This window comes from Rhodnius prolixus, unplaced genomic scaffold (genome assembly GCF_049639745.1).
Source record: "Rhodnius prolixus isolate KJV_2025 unplaced genomic scaffold, Rpr scaffold_2, whole genome shotgun sequence".
NCBI lineage: Eukaryota > Metazoa > Arthropoda > Insecta > Hemiptera > Reduviidae > Rhodnius > Rhodnius prolixus.
Window position 1 is genome coordinate 12,596,687 of NW_027411592.1, and position 20,777 is coordinate 12,617,463.

A 20,777-nucleotide genomic window follows, 5' to 3' on the forward strand; every position below is an offset into this window, starting at 1 on the left:
ATGGTAATAATCAAATTCCAACAGTTAAATTTGATCGTGAGAACAATTGAAATAATTGACAAAGGTTGTTTCTTCTGAAAGAAATTGGTAGGCTACATTCAAATGGTTATTTACCGCTAAAATTGAAGAACAAACGTACTTGAGAGAAACAGAAAAAAATACGCTCATTACCCCAAGGTACTGTATACAATATTACATTGTTCCACAGAGACTGAATTATCAGAGGAGATTGCTATGATTGGAGTAATGAAGTACCCTTAAACATTCGGAATAGTTAAATTATAAATTTTGAATAAACCCGAAGAGGTACACAAGCTAGAAGTGTCACTGGTGAACCTAGGTGTGCTGAAGATTCGCAAAAATCAGATTAGATGTCTTTGCTTAATAAATCCAAAAATAGTATTGACGAAAAGTAGTATCAGCATTTATAAACAGCCTCTTAGCATTAGTTAAACTTAAATTGGAGGAAAATTATTTAAGTGTCCTATTTTACGGTAAGTAATGAAAGGAGTTAATTATGAATCATACCTACATATAATGATTTTATAAATGAAATGAAATAAAATGGAATTTATAAATAAATGAAATGGATGTTGAAATGAAATTTTTATAAATGGTGAATGCTATTAATTTTGTTCTGTGCGGAATGCAAATCAGTTATCCGCAAGAAAATAAACTTGCGGTCTAAAACCACAATGTAATCATCCTTTTAGAAACTTCGTTTTGTTCAAGATAAAGTGATAACATTTTTCGAACAGACAGTTCCGGTTGTAGTATCGCTGGTGTAGCGATATTATATATATATATAAAATTATAGTGTGATAATGTTTACAATATCGGGAATTTATTGTTAGTTGGGATACTAATAAAGCTGAGTGAGAGCAGACACTTTCCTACCGTATTGTCGTATGATAATCTGTCAATAAAATGAAAAAAGATGAATTAAAGAAACTTTTTTGCAGTTTGCATATGCATATTTTTATATTACGAAATTTAATTTGTCTTCATATAATAGTTTGAAACAATCTAATCTAATCTATATGTTTGAGCAAACAGTTATGATGATGTAGCTTAACATTAAACTCCACAAATTTTACAATATCCTGAAGAAGATAATATATTTACCGAAACGTTGGTGTTAAGAAAGAAATTTGTTTTTGAATTTATTGACCGCACCGAATATTCCCCAAAATCATTATTTTTTTTAATTATAACATTAAGGCAAAAATTAATTAGTACGATCAAGAGTGAAGTGAGAAAAATCCTCACGGTGATGGTACTGTTCAATGCAATTTTTCTTTCTGATCTCCATTACCGGGAAAATCGTAGGGCCAGCAACTCTTCAGCCAAACAATAAAGTTGCCAGGAAGAAATAAAGAAAATAGGCGATAAGTTAGAGGATTTGGGTAACCGTAGAAAAGAGAATGAAATTAACAAACTAAAACGAAGGTTTATATGAATTCATCTATTGGAGACATGGTATGGAACATATGGCGAATAATTTTAGGCTGTTAAGATTGAAGGCGACATGTTATGCTTTGCTGACCACCACAGTTCAAGTCCCAAATCCAGATCAGTTTCAGAAGCGTTTCAAATCAGTATCTTTATGTTTAATGATTTTAGATATTCTTCCTAGAAGTCTTCGTATTAAATGTAAACGTCCTTTGGGTTTATTATGCGGATGTCATGTCAGTTCTTGTTCAATGTAGAGTCCAAGATATACTATACCTGCTCAGGAATTATGTTATAGTTGCAGTCTGTTACAAGCATACAGGAGAGGCTCTTGTAAACACATTTTTCCATTTAACGTACCATTGCTCGATAGAATAAATGTAAACATTGAAGTGAGAGAGCAAAGGGCATGTTAGCAATTTGATGGTGAGAATTAGTTCAAAAATGCGCTGAAGAACACTTACCTCCATAGGTTGAAAGGGTGATGTGTAAGTATGAACCTCTCTTATTTTCGTGCAAAAACCTTAGAACGAAAGGATTAAATATAAATATGAGGAAGATTTTTTTTTTGAGCCTCACAGTTAAACCGGTCGCCAAACTTGGGGCATGCACATTGTTGATTTAGAGGCTACCATATCTATTCTTCAAGAACGGATAAAGCGCAATATGGATCAAGAGTAAAGAACAGAGAATTATCATTGGCTGAGTTCGTGATGATGTTATTGTAAAAGCTGCTTATTACCTTCTTTTAAAATTATTAACTTCTTTGTACTTTGTGCCCTTTATGATCAGGCTAATTAGTGGATCTTTTCAGTTTATATAGCAATACATAAGAAAACAAAAAAGAAATTTATGGGCATTATTAATATTAGTGTGAACAGCTATTTGGTAAGCTGGAAAGAGATATCAAATTATTGCAATTCTTCTCTTTAAACGAAGCATGAATCTAATGTATAGAGGCTGCTCCAGTTTTAATTTCTATTTTTCATTGCAATAATTACTATCTCTCACTTATTCTTGTATATGTATTTCATTTACTAAAGCTCCTCCTATATTTCGGTGAGTCTCCTCCCATCATTGGTGAAATGGATAAATACTTATAATTAACTCAACATGTTCTCTCTCATATCTGAATGAATTTTAAATGTTTATTCTTACAAGATGGCATAACATGAATTTTTCTTTTCTTATTTTGCTTGTGGCAGCAAATTAATTGTACTTATGACAATAAAAAATGTAGAAGTTGAGCGAGCGCTGCTTGCCGAGAGAACGTTTCTAACGCAAATTCAAAGATAGCAGCACTATGCTGTTTCTTAGAGGTCATCGACGAGGGCGCAGGTCGTCCCTGTATTACAATCCCCTCCTTAACTATACAGGGCCTAGTCTAACCGCTGACGCGAAAACGTGTAGAGCACCAAATAAAGTGAACGGTTTTAGTTTTTTTTTTAATTTCTTTTTGTGTTTAAATAAGTATAAAAATATCTCAACGCATTGCCCATCTAATACATGTTTAGTTTTCGTATAAGGACATTTTAATGTGCAGTGTGTATGTGCATTAGTGTTAACCTTGGTAAGTTGCAACCTATTCATAACCTTCCTCATCTTTTTATCAATGTTTTGTCGGATAATATAACCTTCCATAGACCGGTTTTTGAGTCTTCTTAATATTCAAGGGTCATGACACCTTAAGTATGCCGTTTGCTTAGCTTGGCGAATATGTTCATATTACATAATAGAAACAAGCTGAAGGTCAGCCTTTCACTTGTAATGTTTCATTCATAACTTCACTTTTATTTAGTATTATGATGGTTTTTATTTTGAGAGTTTACTTTGTTAGAAATAATCTATTCAAATTGTATTCTTTAAGGGGATAGATTTGAATATATCAGGTGTTTTTAAAAAAACATTAATTAACAGATTTAGTTGAAACATAATAAAAGTGTGCATTGGCAACAGTATTTTTCTAGTAACATTTAGAATGTTTTAAATTACTAACTTTCCTCTAAAATTAGATGAATAAATTATATGAAATACAAGCTTTGAGAATATTTCTTGAAAGTATTGGAAGTTTAGTGTGGTCTGCCTAGACAGATGTAGATGCGTAACTGAGTTGTTAGACCGATAACTTTGCTGCTAGGGGTTATCATGGCCTTGCAAATATACTTCACAACTATATCAACTATCTTTTTTGTGTATGTGAATGAATATGCAGAATATTTCAATTGACTATCATTAATTGGATATTCTTAGGAAATTACAATTCATATTTCGTTTTCAGTTGACTTTATAAGATGACTTTGATCTTGAAAAGTTTACACAGAAACGTTTAAAAACGCACAGGGTGTAGCCCTTGCGGCTTCAGTAATCGACAATTCTATTGGTCTAGCCAAGACCGTATTTTTGGTAATAAATTAAACATTTTTTTTGTCGCATCGATAGTAGAGATAAATTTATAATCGTATCTCTCTCCATATTGTCAGTTTTTTTTATTATTATTAGCAACAAAGAAGTCTAATTTTGGATTGAATCATGTTCAGAAGAATAGATCAAAAGAAGCTTGAAAATGAATTTAAATATGTCAGTCAATACTTATCGCAGAAAAAAAGAAAAGTGTAAGAAAAAGAAGAAATTGTATTCCCAATTTTGTGTCAATTTTAAAATACAGCTTTTTTAATTCTTAATTTTCGTTTTTACATCTAATTTTTTTATTTTTTTTAAAACTTGTTTTTTCTTGCCTTATCCTCTTGGGTGCTCGCTGCTAGATTTTATATTCCGAAACATATCCCATTATAACAAGAATGTTCTATTTTAGGTGGCGCAAGAAATCAAGTTTCTCTCTCATATTTTTGCACTTAACTAAAATTAGTAGCATTGCGAATTCTTTTAACTGACTTTAGGTGAAAGTTTTCTCAAATAATGAAATAAGAAATTAACCAGAAGCATTCATCAGTGGGGGTTTGTAAAATCAAAGAATTTTTGAAGACATTAAAATCAATAAGATATTGGCTTTACATATGGGTCGTTCATTTCGTACTTCCAGAGCGTAGTGACTGAAAGTGTTGCTGCTCATGGGCGGCTAAGAAAAGTCAACTGGTATCCCAAATTTGTTTTTAAGCTGCAGAATTAAGTGATTCCTACCAAATTTTTGTTTCAATTTAGATATCTTTATATTTAGACGGAACTTTTAAAGTTTTATTTCCTTTGTGAGAAGTGGAAATAAGACCGTTTAATCTGAATTAAATGTGATTATAGAAATACTACTCCGTGATAGCTATTATTTCTTGATTATTTTTAAATGGGGTGTACGGTCCTTGTAACAACCTTGGCCTTCTTCAAAATATGCTTAGCATTCAATCACATCCCTTCTCTCATCCTTCTATTCAGGACTTCTCTCTCCAGAGTTCCTTTTGTATGCTTTTCTAGGTTCACGCAGTCCATCATGTGTATAAATGGCCCAAGCACCGAGTCCGCAATAACTGAATCACATTTTCCATAAAGAACTTCTTCAGCTCAGCATTAATCTGACATAGCCTTTCAACTATGAGAGGACCATGAGTTCTGTGAACAAGCTCTGTAGTATCTATCTCTCCCTGCAGTCAAGTCGAAATTTACTAGCCGAAGTAAGGGTCTATGACTCAGTGCCATAAGTTCTCAAGTCTGAACATCCGTTTCAGGTTGCCCGCCAGGAAGAAAACGTCTTTTTAGGACGTCTACAGATTAAATTTTATCCGGGCAAATCTTGGGCTGATCGTTTTTGATTTTTTTTTTGGCTAAAATCGTATTACAGTTTTCAATGATTTGGAGACAATTAAATTTTAGGTTCCTTAATATTAAGTACCAGACGAAATGTAATCAATGTTGATCATGTTCTTGTACGCTAAAACGATCTAGAAATTTATCTCGTTTACTCTGCCTTGAATAAAACATTAAAACGACAAGAGGAAAGCAGTTATTCTTCATGCTTATAGTTATTGAATTTACTAGCTGAATTATTTGGTATTTGATTGAGGGAAGGGCTATTTCAGAATCTTGAAATTTATAAAACTAAAAGTAACTATCTTTCATTTATTTGCCTTTTTTGTTTATTTATATTTTTTAGGTACAGTTTATTGTTCGTGATTATTAATATGGTGCTTGTAAATATTTGATAACCGCCGTTGTAAAAACGTTTTCACCATAACTTTATAACCAGTAATCATAATAAAGATAACATGTGCAAGAAGATAAATTCAAAAAGACCTAAATGCTCACCGGAGCCGAAAGGTGTGGAAGAAATATTCTTATATCTTTAATGATTTGGAACTTTTTCTTTAATATTCATTCTCTTATTAAATATGTTTAAAAAACTTTTGATAATAGTTCTTTAATTGCTTAATTTTTTAACATCTAACAGCAAATTAGAAAATGCAAAAATAAAACTACATCCTCTTAAGGCGATGATTATATAAATTCTAGTTTTCCTCAAAAAGGGAATCCTAACTGAGCGCCCCTTTTTACACTGTACATAAATACAGTTTGTTGGGTTCTTTGTCCTGTCGATTAAGGAAGCCAGACAAACTGACTTTCTAATGATGATTTAATATCATGTAATAATAAGAGCCAAATAAAAACATCAATTAAGTGGTTATTGTCTTAGTGATGAAGTAATGAATGTTTCTCCATAATCGCTGATTAATTCATGAGTTTAATGTAAAGAAGTTGACTTCAAGTAAGTTGCTGCCACTACGCTACTCTTCTGACTCAGAGCCAGTCCGACTCAGATGAGGATTCCAAAAGTGGTTTAAAAATCAGTGCTATTATCCAGCATTGCATTGTGGATCCGAAGCTTATTTTCAATTATGCTAAGGTTAATACAGAATACATACATTTGCAATAAGTGGATACTTACCGAAGCAGAAATGATGATGGTATCCAAAATATTACCTATACCAAGTTTTGGGATCCTGTTATTTCTCATTTCCCCCCTTCAATCTTTTGAAAAACAGATGAATCTTTTTATAGCTCCCAGAATGAATTGAATCAGTTCGTTTTTATTTGGGGGTTAAAAGTGCTACTTTAGACTTGGTAATAGCGATCAGTCGAATGGACAGACCTAGTATTATCTGGTTAGAGGGGAAATATATGTTCGCTCTAGAAGATGAATGGTTTAAGAGAAAACCACTCCATAGTTCTTGTTGGACGCATTCACAAGCAAGAAATTCAGTCGAAATTTTGGTTTATTTTCTGTTTTGGTGATGAAATTCTAGTATATAATAATGTTTTTTTGTTTAAAATATTGTATCAAGCACTCTTCAGCATGCATTAATGATCCTTCTATCCATTCATTGCAACCATTTAGATTTTGTTGTGGTGCTCCAAAAGGAAATCATTGAATGTCATTATAAGTGACTTAAGTAATAGCATCGTCACCACATTGAGGTTATTTCTCTTGGTAGTTCTAGAAAAACTAGAATTCCATTTACAGACTTCGTAGGTATATAAAAAAAAGTGATTAGTTCATTAACTTTAAAATCGATATCGACCTTAATAAATCTAGGACAAAGCCAAACTCTTTCTGACAGCCAGCATTATGTTTTATTTTAAGAAGTAGAGGCCATTTTTAAACGGCTGTGGAAGGGTTAACAAAAAAGGAACCAATATCGGCAAAAATGTCAGCAATGACTTCAATAATATAACAGTTTTGACCTTAATACTGCATAGCAATATTAACAAAAAATAATTGGTTTTTATTGCGTTTGATTTTTATATTAAATATTTAGTTCTCTCTTCCCTGTATACCGTCTGTGTTTTGTAATTCAAATTTTGTAATTGATTTTTATTTCTATATTTACATCAGTTTTCCAATATAATAATAATTGAATGGGGAAGCAATTTAGGCTAATGGTTATCTCAGCAGTTTAATAACAATAGTAAGTAATTCATGACCCGTATTGTTTTTAACGTAATTGAATATAGATCTTTGTTTTATTTTATTATTTTCAAATTTATATTTTTCAATTCATTATTTCAGCAACTGTAGCAAAAAAGGTTCAGGAATAAATCTTTATCAAAGTGCATTGTGTAAGAAGAGTACCTCCTACCAATTTCCAATGCTGCAATTCTTAATTCATTTCCAATGCTAAAGAAAAAATTGCCCCAGTTTGTATGATGATAAAGATATAAGTATCAGTTTTTTTCCTAACGGTTCCGTGAGAAAGGAAATATTCAGAGTAGTTCTCTACCCAGATATGGATATAGTTCTTTGCAGGATAGAGATTGACTGCTAAAATCATTAGCACAAATAACTGTTGATGCAAAAGAATCTAGTAAAAGATATTGTATTGGGATCGTATTAATAAAAGATTCATTTTTAAAAACTAAACACGAATGAACGTTGTAATTGGCGAAATTAAAAAATGTAATGAGAAGCCAAATTAATTCATGACTTTTTATTTTTTTCTTTGATCTAATTTAAAAAATCGAAAAGATTTTATGTTTCCAGCATTTTAATTGAACAGCCCACGACGATTTAGGTCAAGTGTTGTACATAGTAATTGTTATAATTGAGCGGTCACAATATTTTGATAGTAAATTAAATATAAGCTCAAATTGTAAATGAAATGAAATAATAGAAGGGAGTTGTTCTACAAAAAAGTGTTTTTGGCTAAGGTTGGATACCGTTTTTAGGTGCCTTTATTTTTAGCCATGGGGCATGTCCAAACATGGGCAAGCAGTTTGTTTGGACAAGCTCTTTATCAAATTTATTACTCAACTAAAAAGCAATAAAAATAACAAAAGAAATATTTGGAACAAAGATTTAAAAGTTACTCTACATTTTGATCATGGGTTGAACGCTGTAAATACTCAGTCTTGCTAGTTAGTTCTAGTTGTTAAGTTGATCTGAAAATGCACAAAAAGCCACTCAGTTTGTATTGATGATCGCTCAGTCAGAATATTCCTGTTATTTTTATTTATTTTTTTGTTTACGTTATTTTAATTTCTCTTCGACCAAGAATAGAAAAGTATTGTATATAATACATAATCAACTATAAATTTTTCAGCTAAACGCAATCTAATGGCCAAAGAAAAAATAAAAAACTGCAAAGTTCTGAAAAAGCAGTTATGTAACAAAAAACAAAAAAACTTACCAGTACCATTTAGAAGGGCGGCTAAAAAAAAAAACTCTAAATTTGAAAAAGTGAGAGATGGTAGTTGACATTCCTTACGAGAGAAATGTTCTAAGGTGGCTCTACCTGGTGTGGTACCTGCTTACTACTTCGTCTTCTGATGGAAAGGATGAATGTCTTGGTGAAGAGACTGCTGTCTCACATGTTGGCGATTATGCTATTCTTTGGTATGATTCGGTTGAGCGAGTGGAAACTTAGTGAAAAGGGATTTAGAATCATCTCATCAAGACTGTACTGAAAGCTCTAAATTCTTGTGTCCCACCATAATTATAGTGCTGGAATGTACCAGAAGACTAGAATTAGATTTCTGTACCCTCATATCAAGGACGTTCTGGTCTGGGTGTCAGGTCGTTATTATGGGTGTTTCACGAAATGAGAAGAGAAATTAAACTACCCCAAAGTCACCTTTTTTGCACTCTAATCCTACTGTTATTCTAGAAACGGACGTCTTCGCATCATTCATCATCTGGTTGACGGCAATCTAAAATGCAGATTAGGGTTCCATAACTAAAGGGAGATGATTATTATTTGTTACGATTATCTGTCAGAATAAAATGTTGCATCCCTTACTGGGCATTGTGGTTTAAGAACTCATACAGTTCTACATTACAGGACACAGCGCTGAACAGATTCTATATTGAAAGAGGAGAAAACTCCCATTTCCCTTATAAATCATTATTTGGAATATCAGGAGGTTTGTACCAGATCTCCGTTCTTTAACAGGTTAAAGGAAGAACTCACAATGTTTCCTTCGACCACATTCGAAGACAAAATAAAACTTATCTTGATTTAATATTTGCAGTACAAATATTCAACATAGAAAAATGTTAAAGGAGGTACTAGTAGCGTCTTACACAGTTTCCTGTTTTATCAAAGCTTATTTGACTTTAAGGGCTTAATGGAAAAGTTTTTTTAAAGGAATTTGATACAGTTTGATAGTTTATATAAATAGTTTTATTAAACACAGAAGAAAACTTGAGGTAGAACTATGCTGCTATGAAAATAAGCACAGTGTGTATACGAGAGAATGTTATGTGAATATAAATTGATGCTGTAACATGGACCTTCTGGAAGATCTAGTATTCCTATAGGTAGATCTGAAGTTATATGTAAAATAGAAGCTCTAATAACATTTTCTTTTAGAGAAAAGAAGAAAAACTAATTTAAGTCCCTCACCAAAATAACAAAATTTTCTTATGATGGTTTTCTTGTGTGTAATTTGAATTCTGATCGAATTTAAAGGAAACTTTTTCTTACTAGTACCGAGTAACACGGCCAGGTAGTTTACAAAAAGTTGAATGTATATAATACTAAGAACTTGTGCTTGAACTTCTTGCCTTGTGAGTAACTACTCATAAAAACTTAATTCAACTATCTTTGTCTTTCAAATGTACAAACTTTCTGTCTGCTTGTAATTCAGGTCTCTGGAACTAGAAGCAGAAATAGAAGTTTAATCATAAATTCATAAATTTTGATGGGAAATTTAATTAAGTTTGGTAGATGAAGGTGAAACATTTAAAATTATTTGTTTGGCTGCCATTTTTATCTGTACTTTATAAAAATATATCTCTGGTATGAAACACTATGACTCCCTTGCTGCAGCTTGCTAATAAAATCTTCTGAAACTATTTATTTCGTACAAAAAAAAAAAAAAAAATTAACAGAATTTTAATTCAGTACAGGGGGCACTCCCCCTCAACCAGTTTCTTCAAATTTGAGTTTTTCCTATATATTGAATTCTTTTTAGTATTGAAAAGGTAGTGCATCCAAATTTTTATGCTAAAAGGTATCTTAATAGCATCTCTTTCTCAGAACTTGCCTCTCCAGGATAACATTCCTAGAAAAGGGTTCAAGTGCAACGAAGCTTGCAGAGTTAAATATAGTAATAAAGTGGCACTGCCACTAAGCTGGTTTTGTGCAAAAGTGTAAAAAAAAAGGATCTTTTAGTGGCACTGTACTGAGCATTCTGTTATTTTTCGATTTTAGTAGTTACCTAACTACACTTTCTGGTGTCTGTTATATCTCACTGTCTGTCCCTGTCCGTCCAGGGACGAACAATGTTGTCTTTAACAGGGAACATTGTGGGCGCCAATGCCCTCTAATGGTTTCGTGCCTTAAATGTAATTGAAGAAAAAATACAATTATTTTAATAACCTAAATATTTTTCAAGCAGATTTGGAGTGGAAAAGTGACTAGTGAATTCACTAGTTAAAAAACAACGGCTACCTGAAGTTTTGGTACCCATTTCCAATTAGAAATTAATTATATGACTGAAGTGCGCCATTTAAATAAAATCAATGACCTCTTAATGATGTTGCTATACAACTTCATTCTACTTTTAATTGAATAAAGTTCATATTATTATGCAGTGTCTGAAAGAACATTGGCGTGTACTGTTGGAAGTTCAGTTCTAGACAGTGTGAAATGACCATAGTCGCACCGCACGATCTAGAATAGTTCCTAAATAGTTGTTCTACTACAACTTAATATTTGAATTGGAATAAAAGAGGACCAGGAAATAAATAGTTAATAGTGTTGACTACTGTTTGTATGTGTGAGAAGTAATCTCGTTCCTCACCATCTACACTGATCTCTCTTTCTATTGTAAACATCGTCAACAGAGATCATAGTGGAGGTTTACTCATCCTGTCTTGTGTAACAATAGTTACCGTTCATCTAATCCACAGTAGTAACCTTTAACAGCTTTACCCTTTGTGACTGTTCTTATTTTAAATTGATTGTATACAAGAAACATTAATTTTCATAATCTTTCGGACATTAGTGATTTTGGAGGAAGAAATAAATACCCTCGACCCTAAGACTTCTAACTTTTTCGAGGTTTTATTTTTTGCTAAAATTAAATTTTGACGATAATGGTATCTACAATATCATGCATGTACTAATCAGTCGAATTTAATTAGTAAGTCTGCAATGTATTTTTTATATTAACATATGGGATCGTATTGTGAAGTTAATTACAAATACTGTACTGTTCTGTAACATGCATGCTTGTTTAACTAACATTAAACATTATAAAAGAGACTATTTTTATTTGATTATCTTACGTTATCCAAAAAAAAATCTCTCCAAACATAATCTGAAGGTTCATGATGCTTTACATGACCTCGTTCCTTCAAGCATGTAGTGACAAGAGAGAAAGAGTTTTTTTGAAAATGCTTTAAAATATTGGAAAACACGGTTAGCTTGGGCCAGAATAGATTGAAAATGAATCTACCAAAAAAAAAAAAAAATGTTATTAGGCCGCGGCTACACAATGTAAGAAAGTGAAGTAAGGGTTTTAAATGTAGTAATATTGATTCACTAATCTAGAAGGAAAGTAGAATAATACCAATTTCTGTAATGATTTATTTTGCCTAGCTTTCTACCTAAGGATTAGGTCATCTTCAGGGCTTATTGACAATGTATCTAATATTTTTACTTTGTTTATTCTTAAGTTAGTGTGTCTTCTGTTCTGTCTTCTTATGAACTCAAGTTTAATTTCTACAATATTACTATAGTTAAACTAAGGATTACAAATAAAATTAGGATGTAATAATTCTAATAGCCGGATATTTGACTAAATCTAGCTTCTTAAAAGAGCTTTTGCTTTTGCCTATTGCCTCCAAAGAGGGGTCAGGGATATAACACTTCTATGAATGTACTTCACGCTTAAAATAATATAAAGCCTACATTTTGTCGCCTCTCCTTCACTTGAATTGTAATGTTTTTAAGGCCGTAACAATACAAAGAGTTAACTACAGTTTGTAATGTACTTAGCTCAGCACAAGTTTTTTTCCCTAATTAACTATAGGTTGCTAATCCACAAAAATTAAGCTCTATCGCTTTAACATTTATTTATTTTTTAATACTATTGTCAGTAAATTAAGTTATGTTGTCGTGTATCACACATCGGCATAATATTTTATCAAGGCCTGAAAATGATCTAAAAAATAGTGAGCAATATATTTTAATAATGTTCTTTTCTAATATAACAAAAAATAAATAAAAGCTCGCAACTTGAAATCTAAAAGTTTTAAGGAGAAATCTTGAAATTTGAAGATTAATCTGGTATTATATAAACGATGGTTAAATTTGATTTATCCCATATAACTCATTTTACCGAGAGTGAATACAGTTTCCTTTGTTGATATAAAATATTGCTTCTGAGAAACTGAACAAAATCATCAAAGAAAACTTCCTTTTGTTTTTTACTTCCTCCGGTGTATCGGAAAATTCTTTATTATTGCCAAGGAAAAGGATACTGGTAAGTGCGTACACAACCGTTGTTTATCCTTAAATGAATCTTGAAGTCAAAAGGTCATTCCCATTACTTCGATGCTCATATTAAAAAGTGATCATCATGATGATACAGTGATTGTGATATTATTTCTATCTAGCCTTCTGAATAATATGGCCGTAATTATGTATGAGTATACTTCTCAAAGCTAGCCTTTACAGTGTCCGTTAAAATCTTGAATATGTGGTGTTCATCATCTACGCCACGGATTTGTATAAGAATCTTCGAAGTTTTATCTTACGCAAAAAAATTTTTTTTGAAACATAAAATATTCTTAAATTGTATATGGTAGATCATGAGGCGTTTTCAGTTTTCCACGCCCTGCATCAAAAAGGGGATAAATAGGAACCATAACTTTTGTTAGAACAGTAGTTTTTTTTTGGTATTATTTCATTTGATCCCCAACCATCTTGAGGTCGCAAACTATTGACGGGATTTTGTAAGGGATCATTTCCTCTCCGGAGGTAGCTGGACACACTTGTTGTGGGACACCGTGGAATTGCTTCTATCTATCCACTTGTCTACTAAAACAACTACTCAAAATGAAAATCGCAAAACATGTAGATTTGACTTCAATTAAATTTATTCTCAATAAATTATTCATATGGAAATTGTTTTTTTTAATTACAATTTTAGTCTCTCACTTTGATAAATTGATATTAATCACATTGCTCTATCAGTTAGGTTGAATGTAGCCGAATAACTCCATATTAATTTCCCGTACTCAGGCATTATCCCACTTGCAAAAGATAAAAATATGCAGCTTCTCCTGATAACAGCAAAAAACTTCAAGGAGAAAAATTGATATTTAAGTCTAAAATTAAATATTTTAAAAGTAAGAAAATAATTTTTGAATTTCAAATTTCTTTAAAAATCTTAAAATGGAGCACGAAGAATAAAATCTTAAAATATCTTGCATTTATGTTAGCTTGGGTATAAAAATAATTTTCTTCATTCATATAAAGATATGCTCGGGCAGCAATCATAAATGCAGCGGAAGTTAAGTGTTAACGAATTTTAGCCAAGGAAATGGTGCCGAACATGACAAATTGTCAAAATTTAGTTTTCATTGGAGTGTTTAATGATTCTTAAATAAGAAAACAGTAAATATCGTGTGTTACTACTTTGTGTTGTACAATTAAACGGAATATCTTGAGATAAGTAGGAAACTCAAATCTGGGTAATTCCGTTTTAAAAATATTTTTGTCATATAGCTTCTGTTTCCAAAGTGTTGACCAAATCGGCCAACCGTCTTTACGAATTGATTTTTATGTTGTAACGCATTTTCCAAAAATTGCTACAACGTGTTTCATTTAACTTGGTTCGTACAGATGACATTGAGAGATTAGTTTAAATTTTTGTTATAATAGATCGTTCAGATTTGTATTTTTATAACTCTAAATAGCCGGAAGAGCTGTGGTAGATTGTGAAAGTTTTACACTAGGTGTGAAATTGTCGATCAAACCATTTTCAAATATTTAGTTTGCCTGTTTTTAATCATCCAATTTTTGTCACATTATAACTTATGACAGTATCTCTCAACCAATAAGTGTGAAAACTATGATTAACGCATCTTTATAGGGTTTTCGCTAGCTATGGTAGAAGTAAGTTTCAGAATTTAGGAGCTAGACAAAACTGAGATCGATTTCTCTTGGTATAGAAAACCACTTTCCGCCATAAAAGGCTCCTAGAAGACAAAAACCAGTCCATAAATAACCTTATAACCGCAGTGATTGGGTCTGCTAAAAGCAAAACCTCTTCATCGTCATCATCATCATCATCTACCTTTATTTTCACCAAAAATTGCCAGTTTCTCTTTCTGATTAAATACAAATTCTGTCTGGTGTTTTCATATTATTGATTGCCTGGCAAATGTAGAAATTGTGTAAAACTTATTTTAAAAAACAAACAAGAAAAAGATTAATTTTACCCTCTAATTTACAACAAGCCACTTAAAACTTACATCTGAGTCATGTATGCTGAATTATCAAATTCGTAAAATTTACAAAATTGTAGCAGAACTTGTAAAAATGATATCAATCAAAATATATATTATAAATGAGTGGTGAATGTCAGAAATAACTTTTTATTAAGCAGATCAAATTCTAACTCCAAGAAGACCGTGAATAGGAGTTATTATTGCGAACGTAACGTTTTATTTATTCCCAAATCTAATAAGAGAATATAATAAACAAATAATTATTCTTATTATCTAGTTAAATATAATCTGAGGCAGCCAGTATTAATTGTATGTAAACTTCCATCGAAATAATCCATTAATATGTAGTTTATGTAAATGCCTACAAAGTATAATTATTAAATTGAGAAAATTTTATTTTATACTTCTCAATTATTCCTAATATGATGCAATAATATTATCTTTTACTTCGTTCGCTATTTAAATTGCAATTTGGAGAATTCCATATTTTCCTTTAAATTCTTGCTACATTCCTGAGCTTACAGGGTCAGCTTTTTTCAACCATTGCTTACGCAAACTAGGCACGAAAAGACTGAAGTTATAGAATTTTATTTACAAATATTTAGAAATACTGCTTCTAGAAGTGTTTCAGGCCAAATGCCAAACAGAAAATAATACAATTTGCCTTGAGTTAAGTATTAAGTTTATTTACAAGTTAAGGAATCAAATAATTTAAAAAAGTAAACCTTAACGTGAAAGTTACTTTATAACAAGATGTGATTCAGTCAGTTTTGTTTATATATTTTATACAGCATTGGGTCTTTGTTATATTCCACGATTTAGGCAATATGACTGTGTAGACTGCTCGAACAAGACTGAATAAACCTTTTGGTTGTGTTTCAACTAGTGGTAGACACACTATCTAGCACAGCGTGCTTATCGTCAATCGTTATCAGTCTGGAACTAACCGCAAACATTTATTTGATGCCCTTTGCAGTTTTTGGTAGTTGGTAGCGCCATTGTAGGATCATAAAGGAGCTGCATATAATAATAGTATTGGGCGTTCGTATAGGTTATATATTACATTTTTTTTATTGAACCTACTAATTTGTTTCAGAAGAGGAAAAAGACTCAGATAAGGCCTAAGAGTTTATCTCAGAATTAGTTAATATGCCAGGAAAATGTTGGCTCGGAATCTAGCGGTAGCCCAAGATACTTAGCTTTCCCATGGTAATAGGTTGCCATTAACTTTAACAAAGTTATTAATTTCAGGTCTTTTGCTAGTAAACCTAATAACTTTGTTTTTTTGGTCTAATACTCCACTTTAAAAAATAATTGAAGCTCTTACCTAATGTTGTTGGTGGGCAATTGTATCGATTCTGTATATTGATATGAAGAAAGCTGCGTCAACAGTATAGAGATATCTAAATGAAGGAAAGGTTGTTAAGTAATGCAGTCGAATTATTGTTAAACTAAAATTGGCATTCTAGAGGTGACGATTTTTGCACAAGTTGGGATGTTTAGACAGCGGCCGTGACAGAAAAAAAAGAAGAAAGAACAAAAAGTTAATTGGACTAGAAAATGTGAATATCCACGAAGAAACATAATGTGAACAAATTCCTTATTAACTTCAATTGAGTTCTCTTTAAACGCAGTGTCCATAACTTTATGTCAACAATTATGTTTCACGTATTCCTTTAAAAAGGAAATGCAGATTAAGTGCAGTTTTTATATTTGTTAAATAAACTGTGTTAAGAATAATAAAAGTATTAGAACAAATTGAGAATTGCAAAATGCAATTTCACAGCTCAGAACAAGTTTTATACGCAGTAAGGTGTAAAATACACTAGTTGTTTGTGAACAACAGATAAATCTAGATTAAATTGGTAATAGGTTACTTAATTTGTCATTTCGACATTGTTGCTTATGGCTGAATCTGAATTTTGTATTTTTGGAGGTTTTACTAGTACATAATCACGAATTGTCAGTCGTTCTGTTTTTGAATTTTGTAGCTAATACTTGTTCCTCAGTAGTTTTAAAACTTGCACTCTATTCTTAAATTAGTCGGCCTTCATTAAAGGATAGAAAACAAATCTTATATTCACTTTATTTAATGCCTAACTAAATCATCCCAGACTTAGTTCTTTTTTCAGTGCAATGAAAAAACTGACAAACCTTTGATATTAAATTTGAAAATGAGGTTTCTTTTATTCTTTATGGTGAAATCTTTATTTTTATCAATTATTCATTGTTACTTAAGTACTGTGATGTTCTGCCGAGAGAAATATTTGATTATTTGGATAAACAGGGTGTCCGGGCTAAGTTGTTTACCCCTTTTTTCTCTGTAATTATTGATGATGGAAAAAAAGTTCAAATCGTAACTCCCTTTATTTCCAAAACTCAGCCAATATTGAGAGCTACAAATTCTCTTCCAAGAACAAAGACATTCTCACCACAATGTGACGGCTTGGACTTAACGGAATTACAAAAACATTTTGTGCGGCCAACCTCTCGAAGGCCACAAGTTGTTATTAGAGAAGAGCTAGATAATGTTGTGGATGATCTCCAAAAAATGGGTGCAAAGAAGAAGATGGGAGATCAGAAGCAATGAGTTTGGAGTGATAGACAGTAGAAGGGCCAAGGTCCAACAGGAACAGTAGAGTTCATCAGTGAGAGGAAACATTAATCAGATAGTCTCAGTTCTACGCTACTTTATTCATTGAAATGTCCATTGGGAGTATATTGCGCTTTCGTGAATGAAAACTTTTAAATTTTAAAAAGTTCAAAGTTCAGTTAATTACAGCTTCTTGATAACGTTTCAAATAACTTTATATAAAAAAGACAAGCGTTGCCATCAATACTGGTTAGAAGGGTGCACCATTTGGTTCAGGTTTTGTGTTGACACATTTATACTTAATCATTTGATAATTTAATTTAATATTAAAAAAATGGTTTACGGTCAGACTCAGGACTTTACCTTTAAAGCCGCGAGCAGCAGAAACTGACAATAATTGTTTGTTCCATTCTTTATTAATAATATCAGAAAAGAATAAATTCAACTTTAGTTGGGTAACAAAAAAAAATATGACACAAATTTTGAAAAAGAATTAAACTTGAATTCAGCGAGCTTGCAACAAGCTAGCGCCAAGTGTGCAATGTCAGTATTGCGAATGATACAAATTCAAAAAAAAATTAAAATTTAAGATGCAATTTTTATTAAGATCATCCTCAAGAATATATCTGCTGTCAATAAGTAAATACAAATGATTTATCCACTCCTTGAAGTTGTAAATATTAAAGTTAATTTTAATAATTCAGGTAAGGGAAGGGATTAGCTATGCGGTTAGCATATTGGTATTCCACGCGGAGGTCCCGTGTTCGAATCCTGCTGCTGATCCTTAGATTTTCTCTTCCTAGGAGCTTCTTACAGCTCCACTGTCCGGTGATGGATAGAGTTCTCTCGTTACAGACAACAGTGTCCGGTGTGCACTGAAAAAAGCTCCGGGCGCCAATATCCTGAGATGTTGACGCGCCTCAAATCATTGAAAAATAATAGTAATTCAGGTAATTGGGTACGAGTTTGTTACGGAGAAACAAAAAAGATGAGCCCAAGATTCAAATGGTTGAATATAGTTGGGAATTAGCACGTTTGTTTCGTCATAATTGAAGAGCTTGGTGCAAAAAGGAGTTATCTACAGTTTTTTAAAATTTTTAGTAGAGACAAAAAATTAAATATGCTTTAAGATGTATTCTTTATGGTGTGTCTGCTGTAAGGATTAGTTAATATATTGTGATGGGGTCATTTGGGGCTCAATTTGAACTTTCTAGGGCATTTTTTAAGCTTGCTATAAGCAAAAGTTATTTTGCAGCTATTCTCTTTTTTGCACCAAAATCATAATTTTCAGTAAAACTTGAATACATATTAACATAAGTACTTTAGTCAACAGATTTCTTGTTTTTGAGTTTTTAAGTGGCATTTTGTGTCTTGTCGAAACGAATGTTAGAAATATATTTATGCCTGTCAAAAAGAAAAATAATAATATCTACCTAATATAAACATTAAATAAACCTAATAAAAATATTTTGTTTGATTGATTGCATCATCTTTTCTGTTTGGAGCAAAAGATAGTTATCTACAGTAGAAAACTCATTTTTGCTCCAAATCTAACCTAGGTTAGAGAATAAGTAAAAATAAACGAGTCTGCATAAAGACTCGTTTATGCACCAAAAGATGTAGAATTGAACATACAATAGGGGGCGCCACTAAACACATTTTCTGAAAAAAAAAATGTAAACTCCTTTTTGCACCATGCTCTTCAATTGCGTTAAATTTATTTTTGCGTATGAAAGGTTTTTTTAAAATTAATTACTCAGCATGTTCATTATTAACTACCTGATTTTGAGTCGTATATTTATTGGTATAAGAAATAATAAAAGTATCTGAATACCCTTCTAACAAACAAGTTATTTGAGTTTAAAAATAAAGCTGAATGATCCATACTAATTTCCAAAGCCTTGAGAGAAAAGAATAACCGTGCAGGATTTGTAATTAAGTAATTGCCATTCGCCAGTTAGGATTACTAATTCTCCATGCCGTAAATAAAGGAATGCTATCCAGTTTTCTCTTTTACAAAATCTCAGATAATTTTACTCCCAATATTAATAATTCTTAAATTAAATTTTGCGCTGCAACACAACACTTATTTTTAATAGTTTGTAACAATTATATAAATAAATTTTTAAAAAAATGAAATTTTACTACACAAGAAATAGAGAAATAGTTAAACAACTTACTGTAGATTTACAAGACCCATTTTATATTTACAAAAATCTTGAACATTCCCTCACTTAACGCTTCGTTAAGTTTAATTTAACAGTAGGATTGGAGAAAGAGAATTAGTGCACACGTCCTGAGATCACCTGAAGACTAGAAATTCTATTATTATATAGGTGTACAAAATGGACAGGATGTAAGTGAATGATTGGTCAGCATAATTAAATAAAAAAGAAAAGTAAAATCGGGTCGTTTGAATTTGAAATTTCGACTTTATAATGTCGCAAAGCGTCGAATCATAATCAGTATGTGGTCGTCAAAATCTACCGAAAGCACCAAAAACCTTTTCGAGTGTTTCTCTTTAAAATACGATTCATAGTAAACTCTCTTTCACAGATTTATGACTTTAGGATAATCCGTTCAAGGCAATGGGTACAGGATGTTGAAATCCCTTTAATAAAGATTGATCACGCTACGATGTAATAAAATCTTTGATTAATGATATAAGCATTTAAATATAATTTGAATAAATGCTTATAGAAATTATTTAAGAAGAATTTTAATCTCAAATTTTAAGTAATGTTAATCTATGGAAAGAGCCATTTTACTGTTATTTCTTTGTATTTTATGAAAAAAGTGCAATTCTCTTTCTCAGATAGTGTGTGGTCATAATAGTAAAGGCATTGTCATTTTAGTGGATATTCCTAATTAGGTTTATTGCACATTGGTAGGGCAGAATTCGGCAAGTGTTCATCCAAGGTTATTCTTAAGATTTAGATGTAAAAATGTTTGTACCCATTATTTATCATGTCGAGGAATAATTTTTTATATAATTGCATGACAGAAATAAAAAATAAAGCCCAATAATTAACATATTAAAATAATAAAGAAATGTGATTATTTAACATACTTATATTTAAAGTAGCGTAACCCAATAGTTTTTGTATCTGGATTTATCATAATCTTATTAAAGACACGTACAATGCATTTGTTGCATTGTTTGCTTTTCATATTATTGCATAATTAGAAGCTTTCAGCATTTCTATTTTAGCAAGGTTATTTTTATTTAAATAACCAGAGTTGCAAGTGAATAGATCTTGCATTTTCTAATTTGGTAATTTACATAAAGATTTCTTCTCCTAATACAGTTTGCAGCGTTTTTTTTATGTC

The 20,777-nt window shown here is 31.5% G+C and overlaps 1 protein-coding gene across 3 annotated transcripts in view; it reads left to right on the plus strand.

Annotated features, from left to right (window-relative positions):
* Positions 1–2,348: 2,348 nt before the first annotated feature.
* Mgat4a (alpha-1,3-mannosyl-glycoprotein 4-beta-N-acetylglucosaminyltransferase a) overlaps positions 2,349–20,777 on the plus strand; it is a 389,138-nt gene continuing 370,709 nt past the window's right edge. For all 3 annotated transcript variants that reach the window (XR_012455286.1, XM_074117925.1, XM_074117926.1), the window contains exon 1: positions 2,349–3,022. The gene's annotated coding sequence lies outside the window, so the exon portion shown is untranslated. The remainder of the gene's footprint in view (positions 3,023–20,777) is intronic.